General features: G+C 45.1%; 1 non-coding gene across 1 annotated transcript; it reads left to right on the top strand.

Annotated features, from left to right (window-relative positions):
- Positions 1-9,910: 9,910 nt before the first annotated feature.
- On the top strand, positions 9,911-9,984 carry Trnat-ugu (transfer RNA threonine (anticodon UGU)). Its single transcript has one exon. It is a non-coding gene; the product is annotated as a tRNA-Thr (tRNA).
- The last annotated feature ends 3,838 nt before the right edge of the window (positions 9,985-13,822 follow it).

Genomic DNA, 13,822 nt, shown 5'->3' with positions numbered 1-13,822 from the left:
TGATGGTTCAAATGACTCTGAGCACTATGGGACTTAACTTCTGAGGTCATCAGTCCCCTAGAACTTAGAACTACTTAAACCTAACTAACCTAAGGACATCACACACATCCATGCCCGAGGCAGGATTCGAACCTACGACCGTAGCAGTCACGCGGTTCCAAGCTGAAGCGCTTAGAACCGCACGGCCACACCGGCCGGCGAACAAGAGTGAACCAGTGCAGATGGTGCACATGTGGAATAATTGACACTAGTTCGAGAAAGTTGCAGCTCTTTTCAAAATTTTCGACAAATGCATTGACCTTTGAGAAGGTCAAGGCGTACTGTTTTTTCCAATCCATCTCCAGTCGCAGCTTTTACCCTGTCTCTAAAGTACTCATTGTCGACAGGATCTCAGTAGCCATAAAATACACTGAGGTAGACGAAAGTCGTAGGATACCTTCTAATGTCGGGTCCGACCACCTCTTGCTCGCCATAGTGCAATTCCTAGATACAGCATGGACTCAACAAGTGTCTTACACAAATATTGCGTCACAATGATTCTATAGCCGTCCATAATTGCGAATGTATTGCTGTTGCAGGATGTTGCCCACGAACTGACATCTCAGTTACGTCCCACAAATGCTCGTTGGGTATCATGTAGGGCGATCTACCTCGCCAAATCATTCACTTGAACCGTCCGGAACGTTCTTCAAGCCAGTTGCTAGGAATTGTGCCCTGGTGACATGACATTCTTGTTTGGAAGAATGAAGTCCATGAATGGCTGAAGATGGTCCCCAAATAGGCGAACTTCATCATTGTCAGTCAATGGTCGGTTCAGTTGGGCCAGACTACCTAGTCTAATACATGTAAACACAGCCCATACTGAACGGTTTTGTGAACGAAATGGCATTCGTCACCTGTAAGTGCTCCGTTGTAAAGGAGAAAATATAAAAATGTCAGTATTGCTGAGGGAATTAGATTAGGAAATGAGGCACTTAAAGTAGTAAAGGAGTTTTGCTATTTGGGGAGCAAAATAACTGATGATGGTCGAAGTAGAGAGGATATAAAATGTAGGCTGGCAATGGCAAGGAAAGCGTTTCTGAAGAAGAGAAATTTGTTAACATCCAGTATTGATTTAAGTGTCAGGAAGTCATTTCTGAAAGTATTCGTATGGAGTGTAGCCATGTATGGAAGTGAAACATGGACGATAAATAGTTTGGACAAGAAGAGAATAGAAGCTTTCGAAATGTGGTGCTACAGAAGAATGCTAAAGATTAGATGGGTAGATCACATAACTAATGAGGAAGTATTGAATAGGATTGGGGAGAAGAGAAGTTTGTGGCACAACTTGACCAGAAGAAGGGATCGGTTGGTAGGACATGTTCTGAGGCATCAAGGGATCACCAATTTAGTATTGGAGGGCAGCGTGGAGGGTAAAAATCGTAGAGGGAGACCAAGAGATGAATACACTAAGCAGATTCAGAAGGATGTAGGTTGCAGTAGGTACTGGGAGATGAAAAAGCTTGCACAGGATAGAGTAGCATGGAGAGCTGCATCAAACCAGTCTCAGGACTGAAGACCACAACAACAACAACAAGTGCTCCGTTTCACCCCCAGTCCAACGGAGAAACAGAACTCTAAATACACAGTTTCAGATGGCCAAGCTTTGCACCATCCACACACGGGAGCAGGCGCTGCAACTCTTTCTCGCCTCCTATCGCTCCCATCCACGATCTAACAACATACCACAACAAAGGTCAAAAATTAATTTTGATTGTAGTGTTGCTCACGCTGCTAAATATTGCATTTTCTGGCAACAACAAAGTTATATTATGTGGCAGGTGTCATTAGAGCACAGTTAATAAAGTCATTTCTTGAAATAATGGATAAACTAGGCACTCATCATTTCGTGCTTCCCACGCTGGTCTCGTTGTGAATTCATAGCTCAATCGTCGAAAATCTAGGGAGTGATGATTCCAAGCTCGGATACAAAGAGGCCTAGGTGTCATTCTGCGATATTCAAAAGTTTTATAGATGTGTTTCATAAACCATTGTTGAAGATTAAACATTTGCAAGTTAGGACAATGGTGATGTAAAAAATTAATCAGCACTCCTAATTTAAGTTACAGTTCTTTTTTATTACTTTTGTTGCAGTATCACGTAACTCGTTCCAAAACATCACTTCACAATATAAAACATACTTGAAAATACCTTCCTCACTGTTAAAGTTCACATTTCATAAACTGACTACAATTTGTGTCTTTTTAACATGACGACCAAAGCTTGACTCTCCAATAACCGCTTACGCGCCCAAAAATCTGAGTTACAAGTACGTCAAAGATCATAGTGACAAAAGAAAGAATACACATAAGAATAATATCATTGCAATATATACATATCGATGTATCGAAGTACCTCTACATTAATGAAATCAAATCTGAATATTGTCACAGAAATATATTAACTATTTTACAGAATTACAGTAGAATATGGCTGGTATCGAGAGGTTGGAGTGAGGTGGCGTAATGGTTACGTAATTCAAGTACCATTACAACGAGACGGACCATCACCGGCGGAACTTCTGCGTGGCCGCCGCTGTCGGACGCTGCTACACTTCCTCCACCCACCGCAGCATCCGGAGCCGCCAGTGGTCCGCAAGTACCGCATTGGCGCCGCGCGATCTTCTTCTTTTCAGGGTTTATGGCAACCGGGGGCTCTGGGAAAAAGGCGTCATGTAGGAACGCATTGGCTTTTACATGTACTTGATTGCACGTCCCGATGGTTTGCAGTGCCTCCACTGGAACCAAATTCGCACGTCATTTTCCCCGTGATTCTGCTGCTTTTCTACATTCACGGCCTCACGGGACCGCGCGGCCTTCGCAGCCGTCCATGGTGCCACCAGGGCACCGTAGAAGGAGCGGATGGGCGATTCACCCTCGCCCCCACCGTCCTCGCTGACCCGATGGACCTGGACCCGCCATCGCCGTCGCCATCGCTTCACGACACGTCCTGAGGCCTGGACGTGTGCCCTGGCAGCAGTTTCCCTGAGGATGTTCCTGTTGCCAAGCAAGATGGCGAGCTACGGTCGGGAGTACGCCGTCCTCCAGTCCAGTCAAGGCTCCCAGCTCATCTCTGCGTACAACGTCCTGCCACCCCCCCCCCCCCTTGTTGTTCACATCCTACCTACACAACAAAGGTGCCATATTTCGCGGTGGAGGAATGTGCTGACGTAAGCTGTCGCCAGCTCATCGGACGACAAAGATGCAGCATGAAAATCGATAGTAGGTGCTCGATTTAGCGTGTCGATCAGGAGAGAGGCCAAAGGCAAACTCGCAAGCAATGAGCCGCCAACGCCTTCTCGAACGCAAGCATTTAGATCGCCGCTGCTGACGGAAGGGGTTGAGTCTCATTCAGTCGTAGTCTCACTCAGCCTCCGTCACGATTGTAGTCGCTCTGTCAATAGCTCAGCCACTGGCTCAGGAACTCGCGTCCTAGTTTGGCATCTGTCACTCATTGCTTAGCAGGACTTGTACTTCACCAGAAGTGAGGTTCAAATGGTTCCAATGGCTCTGAGCGCTTTGGGTCTTAACATCTGAGATCATCAGAACTTAGAACTATTTAAAAATAACTAACCTAAGGACATCACACACATCCATGGCCGAGGCAGGATTCGAACCTGCGGCCGTAGCGGTCGCGCGGTTCCAGACTGAAGCGCCTAGAACCACTCGGCCACACCGGCCGGCTCAGAAGTGAGGCTATGTGGACTAATAATGAGGAGCTTGTATCACTACACATAGATTGTTAAAGTTTTTTTTTTTTTATTTCTAAGGGACCAAATTGCTGAGGTCATCGGTTCCTAGACTTACAGGCTACTTAAACTAACTTATCCTACCAACAACACACACACCCATGACCGAGGGAGGACTCTAACGTCCGACGGGAGTGGCCGCCTTAAGTTAAGTAGCTTCCTGTTTATTTAAATAAAGAACACTGTTAATAGATGTATGAAGTTGTAGAAAGAGGATACCGGATTCCAAACAAGATCCTCTCCCTTGATTCCGTGGTACAAGACTCTACTGTGTCAAAGTGGACCAACACACACCATTACGGGGTTACCACCAGCTTGCAGTGCCATGTTGACATTCGGGATCTGCGCCACGCTCTACCATCAACTCTTACCAACTGAAATCAGGACGCATCTGTCCAAGCCGCGGTTTCCCAGTCTTCTTGGCTCCAACCGATATGAACACGAGCCCGGGAGAGACACTGCAGGTGATGTCGTGTTTCTAGTAACAGCACTCGCGTCGTTCGTCTGCTTCCATAGCCCAGTAACGCAGAATTTCGCCGCACTCTTCTAAAGGATACATTCGTCGTACGTCCCGCATTGATTTCTTCGGTTGGTTGTCTTTTAGCACTGACAACTCTGCTCTGAGTTGTTAAGGCCGTCGGTAAATGCGTTGTCCGTGGGAACAGGTAATTCTTGAAATTGAATTCTCAGCACACGCTTGCTACTGTGGATCTCGGAATATTGAATTCCCCAGTGCTTTGCTAAATGGAATGTCTCATACGTCTAACTCCAACTACCATTCCGCGTTCATAGTGTGTTAATTCTCGTCGTGTGGGCATAATCAAGTAGTTTTCAATGCACTGATCTTTCATACCCTGCGTACGAGATATTACCGCCGTTTCCGCATTTGCATATCACGATACCATGGCTTTCCTTAGCTCAGTGTATAGCAACGACCGGTACTCTGTAAAATGAAATAAAGCCAATTGAGTAAGATCCGCAACGCGCGCAGTTGTAGTTTTACGTGCCTTCCCGGCCAAGTGGGCGAATTACGGTGCGGCCGTTGTGCTATCGCGCAGGTTGGCCGAGTACTTAACAAGTTGTGCGGCAAGTTGTGGCATTAACGTCGACGGCCAGTACCCGTAAAGTGCAGACTCTGTTAATGCATCGCCGGCTGGAGGCCGTTTAGGGCTCTGCTGGAACTTGCTCCAGCACGCATGGAAGGGCACGCCCACCACCGAGGTTCCAGACCCGCGTCATTAACAGCCCACTGTATGGCAGAGCCTAGTTCTACAGGCGGAGGCGTAACAGTACAGCCATAAGAAACACACCCGGTAGCGCTAATGACTAACAAACATTCGCCCCTCTTTTAATCGTAAAATACCGCAGACCTATCGGAAGACAAAATGTTCCTCTTAGTTGGAAAGTTGCACAGATCACACCCATGTACAATAAGGATGACACAAAGTGATTCGTAAAACTATTGCCCAATGTCATCGACGACTACCTCACGTAAAATCCTAGAGCTCATTCTGAGCACAGTCATAATGAGATTTTCCGAACAAAATTTGCTTCTTCGCGAGAACCAGAATGCACTTCGAAATCGCCAGTCAAACGAAACCCAACCTGTGCTTTTCTCACAAGACGTCATGGAACCATAGATCTGGACAGTCACGGGAATGCAGTATGTCTTCGGAGAAGCACTGGACTGGGTACCAACCCTACGAAAGAATAAATAAATGTGTCATGAGACTAGGGCCTCCCGTCGGGTAGACCGTTCGCCGGGTTCAAGTCTTTCGATCTGACGCCACTTTGGCGACTTGTGCGTCGATTGGGATGAAATGATGACGATTAGGACAACACCCGGTTCCTGAGCGAAGAATCGGGAATCGAAACCGGGCCCTTAGGATTGACGTTCTGTCGCGCTGACCTCTCAGCTATCGGAGATATGGGGCATCCAAAGAAATTTATGAAACGACTGATGATTTGTTTTTAGCGACATTCTAATGGTCCTAAAGGCTCTGAGCACTATGGGATTTCTAAGGCCATCAGTCCCCTAGAACTTAGAACTGCTTAAACCTAAGTAAGGACATCACACACATCCATGCCCGAGGCTGGATTCGAACCTGCGACCGTAGCGATCGCCCGGTTCCAGACGGAAGCGCCTAGAACCGCTCGGCCACCGCGGCCGGCTTAGGGACATTATTCCATACTATCTTCAACAGTGAGTTGTCAACAGATGTAGAGATGTAGAGATCCCTGCTGATAATTTATTTTAATGGCGTGACACATAGAATTAATAGTAACCACAGATTTTTTCCAGATGATGTATTTTCTGTAATGGAGTAATATCTGAAACAAAGGCTAGACTATATAAACTTGCCTGGTATTTGTAACATACAGCGTGCGTATACATGGTTGCCAAATGTTACCTCCGCCCTGGAATTCTTACTCCTATATGTAATTAAGAAGACCGTGCCACTGACAACCTACACCTAGGGATTTCCGTTAAGCAAAGTATCGTGTTGTGGTTTTACTTTAGTTTGGTACACCGAACCAGTCATCCCTGTTGGGATCTACTAGACTGAATCACAAAGTGAATACCGTATGTTATATATTCTCAAAGAAGATGTAGAGTGCAACAAATTGTTATAAATATGAAATGCACAATGTCGACTTCTACCGTACGTGTAATTTTAGGATTAGCAGAACATGTGTCTGACTTTCTTTAGACTGCGCCCATCTCATGTTAGAGTGACATCAAATTGGCTAATAGTGTTTAGCCGTGAGAAACAGAAGGCCCTCACCCTGACTGACACCTTTACAAAACGCTCACTGGACAAGCAAATAGAACTCATCACATTTACTGTGAATGTTCCCCTATCTGCCGAACCGAAGTGTGTACATTGCCTGCTGAATTACGGACAGAAGTTGTACTGACCGAAGATCTGCTCGCTGGGAGTGTTAGCCGCTGTGCAGATGGCGCACATGCCGTACCTACAATTCTCTCCCTACACAGTGGACATAGTACAATGTCTGCAAACTCCTAGGGCTGAAATTACCTCTGTACAAGACAGACCACGAGTCAAGATATCTGTTTGCTCACTAGACAGGAACAGAAATTCGGCTCGAGTATTCTCATGTAAAGAAGCACTTCACCGTGCGTCAGACTCCACAGAGAGCTAAAGAATCGTAACTCGAAGGAAGCAGAATAACAACTCTGTCGCGGAGAAACTATTTCACGCGCATGTTTCGAAAGCAACACTTCTCAACATCTAACAGCCAGATGCTCCACTGTAGCTCTTACTAGCGAAGTCTCTAGCTCGATTCCTGGAGGGAACTGTCTTCCATCGTTCATGGCAGTGAAGTGCTCTCGATCGATCCACAGATGGAATCCTTTGGTCTCGTCATACTCTGCTCACTCCTGTATTTTTTTTTTATTTATTCCCAAATTATAGACCTTTACTTGATGTTTAAAACAGGTCGTACATCTTACAATTTTCGTTTTTCATCTTTTTACACTTTTCATTCCTTTTGTTTTATCTACAACATTTACAAAGAATGATACTTTTCAAAATAACAATAATTTAAGGTTGAAATATAAATAAAATTTTGTTGTTTTTTAAGAAGAATATAAAAAGAAGATAGGATAGATTAGAGATTTGTTGGTACCATCACCGAGTGTGACTGACGGTGAATACCTCGGAATGGTTTCTTCGAGCCGTTGGCCGCCAGTCACACACACACACACACACACACACACACACACAAATGGTTATTAGTAGAGAAATAATGTTGCTTATCCTATTTGTTACTAATCCTCCTGTATACGCAGTTTCTACATTTGCACTCAGGCGACGAATCCCAGAGATCTTTACAAAAACATTACTTCCCACTGCATGGGTCATTAATGTGCCAGCCAATCACGTCAATTTTCCATATCCCCTTCGAGATCCTTAGGATGCGTCTCTGCTTTCCATTGGGAAGCGTGGCCCGGCACTACCCATGAGAAAATTCCTCATAGGTCATCTGGCCCCACAATTCCTTCACACTAGATGAATGGCCTGTCATCTTCTCCCTCCCCTGATGCTCTTTCTCCAGTTACACTACTCCGAAATTATTTTCTTTCCACCTGAAAGCAACCTCCCTTCCAATCTATATGTGCCCTGCTCCCCACCGTTCATCACCGTCATTATCTGCTCTGTCTCAGGGCAGTAAATGTCGACCCCTGCGTATTACAATACTGTATTACAGAAATTGTAAATACGTGGCGCCAAGCAGTATCGGCCAATGCTATCATTAACAATCCGATTGTGCATCGTAAACAGTGATCTAATACCACAATATTAATACGTGAAGACGAAAATTGAAGTACTGATTTTTGATATTAATTATACAAGGAGGCGAACGAAACTTATCTAATTCGAAAGGTACTTTGCATAGATGTGCACAAAGAAAAAAATCATGTGTGAACGTAGCCGTTAAGAGAGATAAAAAGGAAATATTCATAACCCTGACGATATCTATCACGCATTAAAATTTCCAATATGTGCTCTACAGCTGTACTGATTGATAGATTTAAATGTGCACTGAAGGTGACTCCACATGATTTTGACAGTTACAATTGCGATTTGATAAATTTACAGCGCAGATTTTGTAATATAACGTGTTTCGCGTCAGAAGTTGCTGTGTGTGATACAGCGGCAATCTGTTGTCATAAGGTAAAAGTTAACTTCTCAGCGTTAACACAAAATGTATTTTTCATTGCACTTCGTCAAGTATGCACTTCAGATAATACAAAAATTCAAGAGAAGTCAAAGAATTAGAATTACTTATATTCGTGGCTACAATGCAGCATTTGCTGCAGTCGCTTCTCAGACCAAAATTTGAGACACATTTTTATGTGGAGTGCAACACATTTAAGAACACGACATTTTGTATTGTAGGTCAGATCCAATGGAAGTTTAGCGTGTTATGCGCAATTACATTTTTATGACGTCGACATCGCTGTTCGCTGTTGACAAGTGTGGTGTCACCGCCAGACACCACACTTGCTAGGTGGTAGCCTTTAAATCGGCCGCGGTCCGTTAGTATACGTCAAACCCGCGTGTCGCCACTATCAGTGATTGCAGACCGAGCGCCGCCACACGGCAGGTCTAGAGAGACTTCCTAGCACTCGCCCCAGTTGTACAGCCGACTTTACTAGAGATGGTTCACTGACAAATTACGCTCTCATTTGCCGAGACGATAGTTAGCATAGCCTTCAGCTGCGTCATTTGCTACGACCTAGCAAGGCGCCATTACCAGTTACTATTGATGCTGTAAAACATGTACCGTCAAGAGCGATGTTCGACAATTATGGATTAAAGTTAAGTATTCCAGCAGCTACGTACGTTTTTTGTTAGTCTCATTTCCTTGACCTGTTCCAGACCTCACGCCAGCCTGCGTGAGCTAAAATGCGTGCCTTTCGGCTTTTCTCTCATAGAGGGTTGGCGCTCTTGCCAATCCACAACAACAAGAAACGATCAACTCAGTCGTATGGTCCTGACAATAATTAAATACATGAATTAGAAGGCGATAGTACTTTTGTGCGTTCTTTCTCTACGATTAAAAACTCTTGCTCCAGAGTGGAAAATGAAAACAGGGAAAATGTTTCGATTATTATGATTAACAAAACTTTAGACCTCAAGCGTGAAATTACGCAGTTAAAGCTTATGCGGCAATTATTTTTACCACAGCTGATGATGAGCCACCATTCGAAAGAAATACGGCGTGGTTTTTTAAACACTGGTAGAGTCAAAACCATCTTTGTTTCTGGTTCCTCAATGGATCCATTAACACATCAGTTGGCATTTTCTTATGGAGGGACTGGGTGACGTGCTAATTTGTTCCGTAATACACCAAATACGTCCGCTGTGAGACAGCCTAGAAATACAGTTACCATCTTAGTATATATATAGTTACGGCTCACCGGCCACTTGACCATCTTCTTCTTCTGTGCGAATGCGCAAACAGTGCCCGAACTCTTACGGGAGTGTAATGGGCGGGGGTACTACGATTGTAGTGCGGGACAATACGTTGAGAGTGTGGGTTTCGCGGGAGGCGTGCCAGAGATAAATCCCTGCAGTCGCGCTATCCTCTGTGTCCTCGGTGGCTCAGATGGATAGAGCGTCTGCCATGTAAGCAGGAGATCCCGGGTTCGAGTCCCGGTCGGGGCACAGATTTTCAGCTGTCCCCGTTCACTTATGTCATCGCCTGTAAGCAACTAAGGGTGTTCATTTCATTGTAATATAGTTACCATGTCGCAATATGCAAGCTGTCGCCTTCCAATTAGAGATGGTTTCAGCCTTTTACATCATTCAAAATGGTTCAAATGGCTCTGAGCACTATAGGACTTAACTTCTGAGGTCATCAGTCCCCTAGAACGTAGAACTACTTAAACCTAACTAACCTAAGGACATCACACACATCCATGCCCGAGGCAGGATTCGAACCTGCGACTGTAGCGGTAGCGCAGTTCCAGACTGAAGCGCCTAGAACCGCTCGGCCACACTGGCTAGGTTACATCATTCACAAAAATTAATTTTGTATTGGATTGTTGATATATACGTGTACAACTGGTCGAATTCCCGCCACAGGCGAACTACTAAATACAAAAGTACGAGACTATTAAAGCCATGGTGCCAAAATCTTGCTGCCTTACAGCAATAACAGGGTGTTTCACAGTTTCCGCCGCGCGGGATTAGCCGAGCGGTCTAGGGCGCTGCAGTCATGGACTGTGTGGCTGGTCCCGGTGGAGGTTCGAGTCCTCCCTCGGGCATGGATGTGTGTGTTTCTCCTTAGGATAATTTAGGTTAAGTAAGTTGTAAGCTTAGGGACTGATGACCTTTGCAGTTACGTCCCATAAGATTTCACACGCATTTGAATATTTTTTTCACGGTTTCTATTACAGCATCTAGGGGGAGCCGTTAAAACTGCCGTCTGAAAGTATAAAGACTCCTACAGTATTATCAGTTCTGAAGAAACCAGATGGTACTACCACAAGAGACTGGAGATACACAGCACAGGATCTACTTCCTGATGATGACCACACTCAGGACAAGCAATTTCACATCACCCTTCGCAGATTACTTTATGACAAATATGAATGCGGAAGTGGCACCATCCGCTTTGTTCGCGAGGAAGTTGCACTGGCAATATACAAAATAAAAAATATAAAGGCTCCCGGACCTGATGGCATCCACCCCGAAATCATCATAGAAGCATCTCCACTTATCGTACCATATCTGACAGACTTACTGAATAATACTATACTAGAAGGACGAATACCGAATGTATGGAAGACGGCAAATGCAGTTACAATCAAGGAAGCGGAGGACAAAGACCCGACTGACCCTAAGACATACAGACCAATACGCCTCATTAACATTCTGGCAAAGCTCCAGGAGAGATCGCCGTGTGACAGACTACAGTAGCACCGGCAGCTCTTCGGCCTTAGGCCACATCAGTTTGATTATCGATGACATAAATCCGTCGATGACGCAGTAAATAGGGCCACAGAAATGTCACAGACCATACATGACAAATACATAGTAGCAATCGTAACTGACATAGCTGGTGCTTTGGACAACCTGTGGTGGCCAGGGCTGTTTGCAAGACTTGGAGAGATGAATGTTCCACTGGCTCTATACAACAGTCTTAGAGCCGGCCGAAGTGGCCGTGCGGTTAAAGGCACTGCAGTCTGGAACCGCAAGACCGCTACGATCGCGGGTTAGAATCCTGCCTCGGGCATAGATGTTTGTGATGACCTTAGGTTAGTTAGGTTTAACTAGTTCTAAGTTCTAGGGGACTAATGACCTCAGCAGTTGAGTCCCATAGTGCTCAGAGCCATTTGAACCATTTTTGAACAGTCTTAGAGATTATTGTAAAAACAGGATAGTGGACTGGTCGCCAAGAGCTTATGAAGAGGGTAACCAAGGGTTGTCCACGAGGATACGTATGTTGTGTTGGCAGAAGTGCCAACGCCGTGTTACTAGAGGAGGCTGCAGGCTGGCGTGAGGAGGGAAGAACTATACTGACGTGAGGTCTGGAACATGACAAGGAATTAGAATTCAGAAAGCGGACGTAATTAGTTTGATACTTGACTTTAATCCATTAAAGATGAACGTCGCTCTTGACGGCACATGATTCACAAGATTGTCTGTTCAGAAGTCATTCTAATTACTGAATATGGCGCCTTGCTAGGTCGTAGCAAATTACGTAGCTGAAGGCTATACTAATCTATCGTCTCGGCAAATGAGAGCGTAATTTGTCAGTGAACCATCGCTAGCAAAGTCGGCTGTACAACTGGGGCGAGTGCTAGGAGGTCTCTTTAGACCTGCCGTGTGGCGGCGCTCGGTCTGCAATCACTGATAGTGGCGACACGCGGGTCCGATGTATACTAACGGACCGCGGCCGATTTAAAGGCAACCACCTAGCAAGTGTGGTGTCTGGCGGTGACACCACAACATACCTGGCCGATTTTCTGGGACATAGCCATGGAACCACTACTGAATGCACTAGGAGACAACGACATGGCTAACGGGGTGATTGCTTACGCTGCCGACCTTATGGTAATGGTTATTGCTAACTCCAGGTCTCAATTAGAGAGACGCAGCTCCTCGCGTTCATCAGTGAATGGTGCACCAACAACAAACTCACTGTAGTAACAAGCAAATCTGTTTACCAACTTCTAAAAGGCACGCTGAAAAGAAATCCAATTATAAAGCTAAACGACACTTCTATAAAAAAGAAAGCTGTGACAAGATACCTTGTCAATTATGTTGATGAACATTATATTTTAACGAAAATGCGAGACTGACAATTAACAAAGCGACAAAACTGATGCATGAATCTACAAGATACAGACTACCCCTTCATACAATGAGGATATACAAGGGTTATTCGGAAACTAAGGAACGATCGGTCGCGAAATGGAGATCACAGTGAAAATACAATGACGTTTTGCACAGGCGTGTTGGGCAGTGTCTCTAGTATGGCCGTCGTTCTTTTTAGTTCTGAGCACACAGGGAGCACATAAAGATACCTAGAACAATAGTTCTAGAACAATAGTCCCTATGGTACTGACCGGGTGCTGAAGACCTTGCTGTCGTGCGCCCAAAAAACCCCTCTACTACTCTACTACTCTACTCTAGAACAATATTGTCTCCCGCCAAGTACGAGGGCCTGGTGAGAAATTTCGCCTGAGACTATGCAGCCAACATTACATAACTGTAGTGCGTTTTGTTCTTCAAGACGATTCTCAGCCGCATTCTGCAGGGGCTCTTGCATCGTTGTCAATTGGAAATGTTCGATTATGCACAATACAGCCCGTAATTGTCTACCTCTGAGTTTCATTTATGCTCAAATGAACTGCTGCCTATGAAGACAACATTTTGGCACAGACAACGAGCTGTAGGCCAGCATAGAGAATTGGTGGAAAGCACTGGCGGCTGCCTTTTATAACGAGGGTATTGGGGAGTTGGTACAACGTTACGACAAACGTCTAAGTCAGATAGGCGACTATGGAGATAAGTAGCTGGGAGCTGTAGCTAACTGTAGCAAATAAAACAGTTTTGATTTTCACTGTGGTTTCCATTTCGCGACCTATCGTTCCTTACTTTCCGAATAGACCTCGTATTACACAGCACTCTTAGAGTCTATAACTTGCTTTGCGGCTAATGCTTGGGCACATCGATTATGCTTAGGTACGTATAAGACCATTGTTGGGCGCAGCAAGAGGAGGCTTTCGGCACGACCTCGATTGAAGCACTGTGCGTGGTGCTAGGAGTTTTCCCTACAGACATTACAATTCGCCACAGACCATCTGCGTACTGACTGAAGAGGGAAGACGCGAAACAATAAGAGAAATAACTGGACAAGACATAATCGACAGATGGAAAAGAAGCAAATGGAGAATTGATACACGGCAGACAGAATGGAACACAACTGATAAGGGGAGAAGAGTCTACTCTTTCTTCCCCAATATAAGACAGCGGATGGATCTCAAATACATAA

The sequence above is a fragment of the Schistocerca serialis genome, chromosome 10 (assembly GCF_023864345.2).
Source record: "Schistocerca serialis cubense isolate TAMUIC-IGC-003099 chromosome 10, iqSchSeri2.2, whole genome shotgun sequence".
NCBI classification, from domain to species: Eukaryota; Metazoa; Arthropoda; class Insecta; order Orthoptera; family Acrididae; genus Schistocerca; species Schistocerca serialis.
Note: the sequence above shows the minus strand (reverse complement) of the source record. Positions and strands in the feature narration are given on the sequence as shown.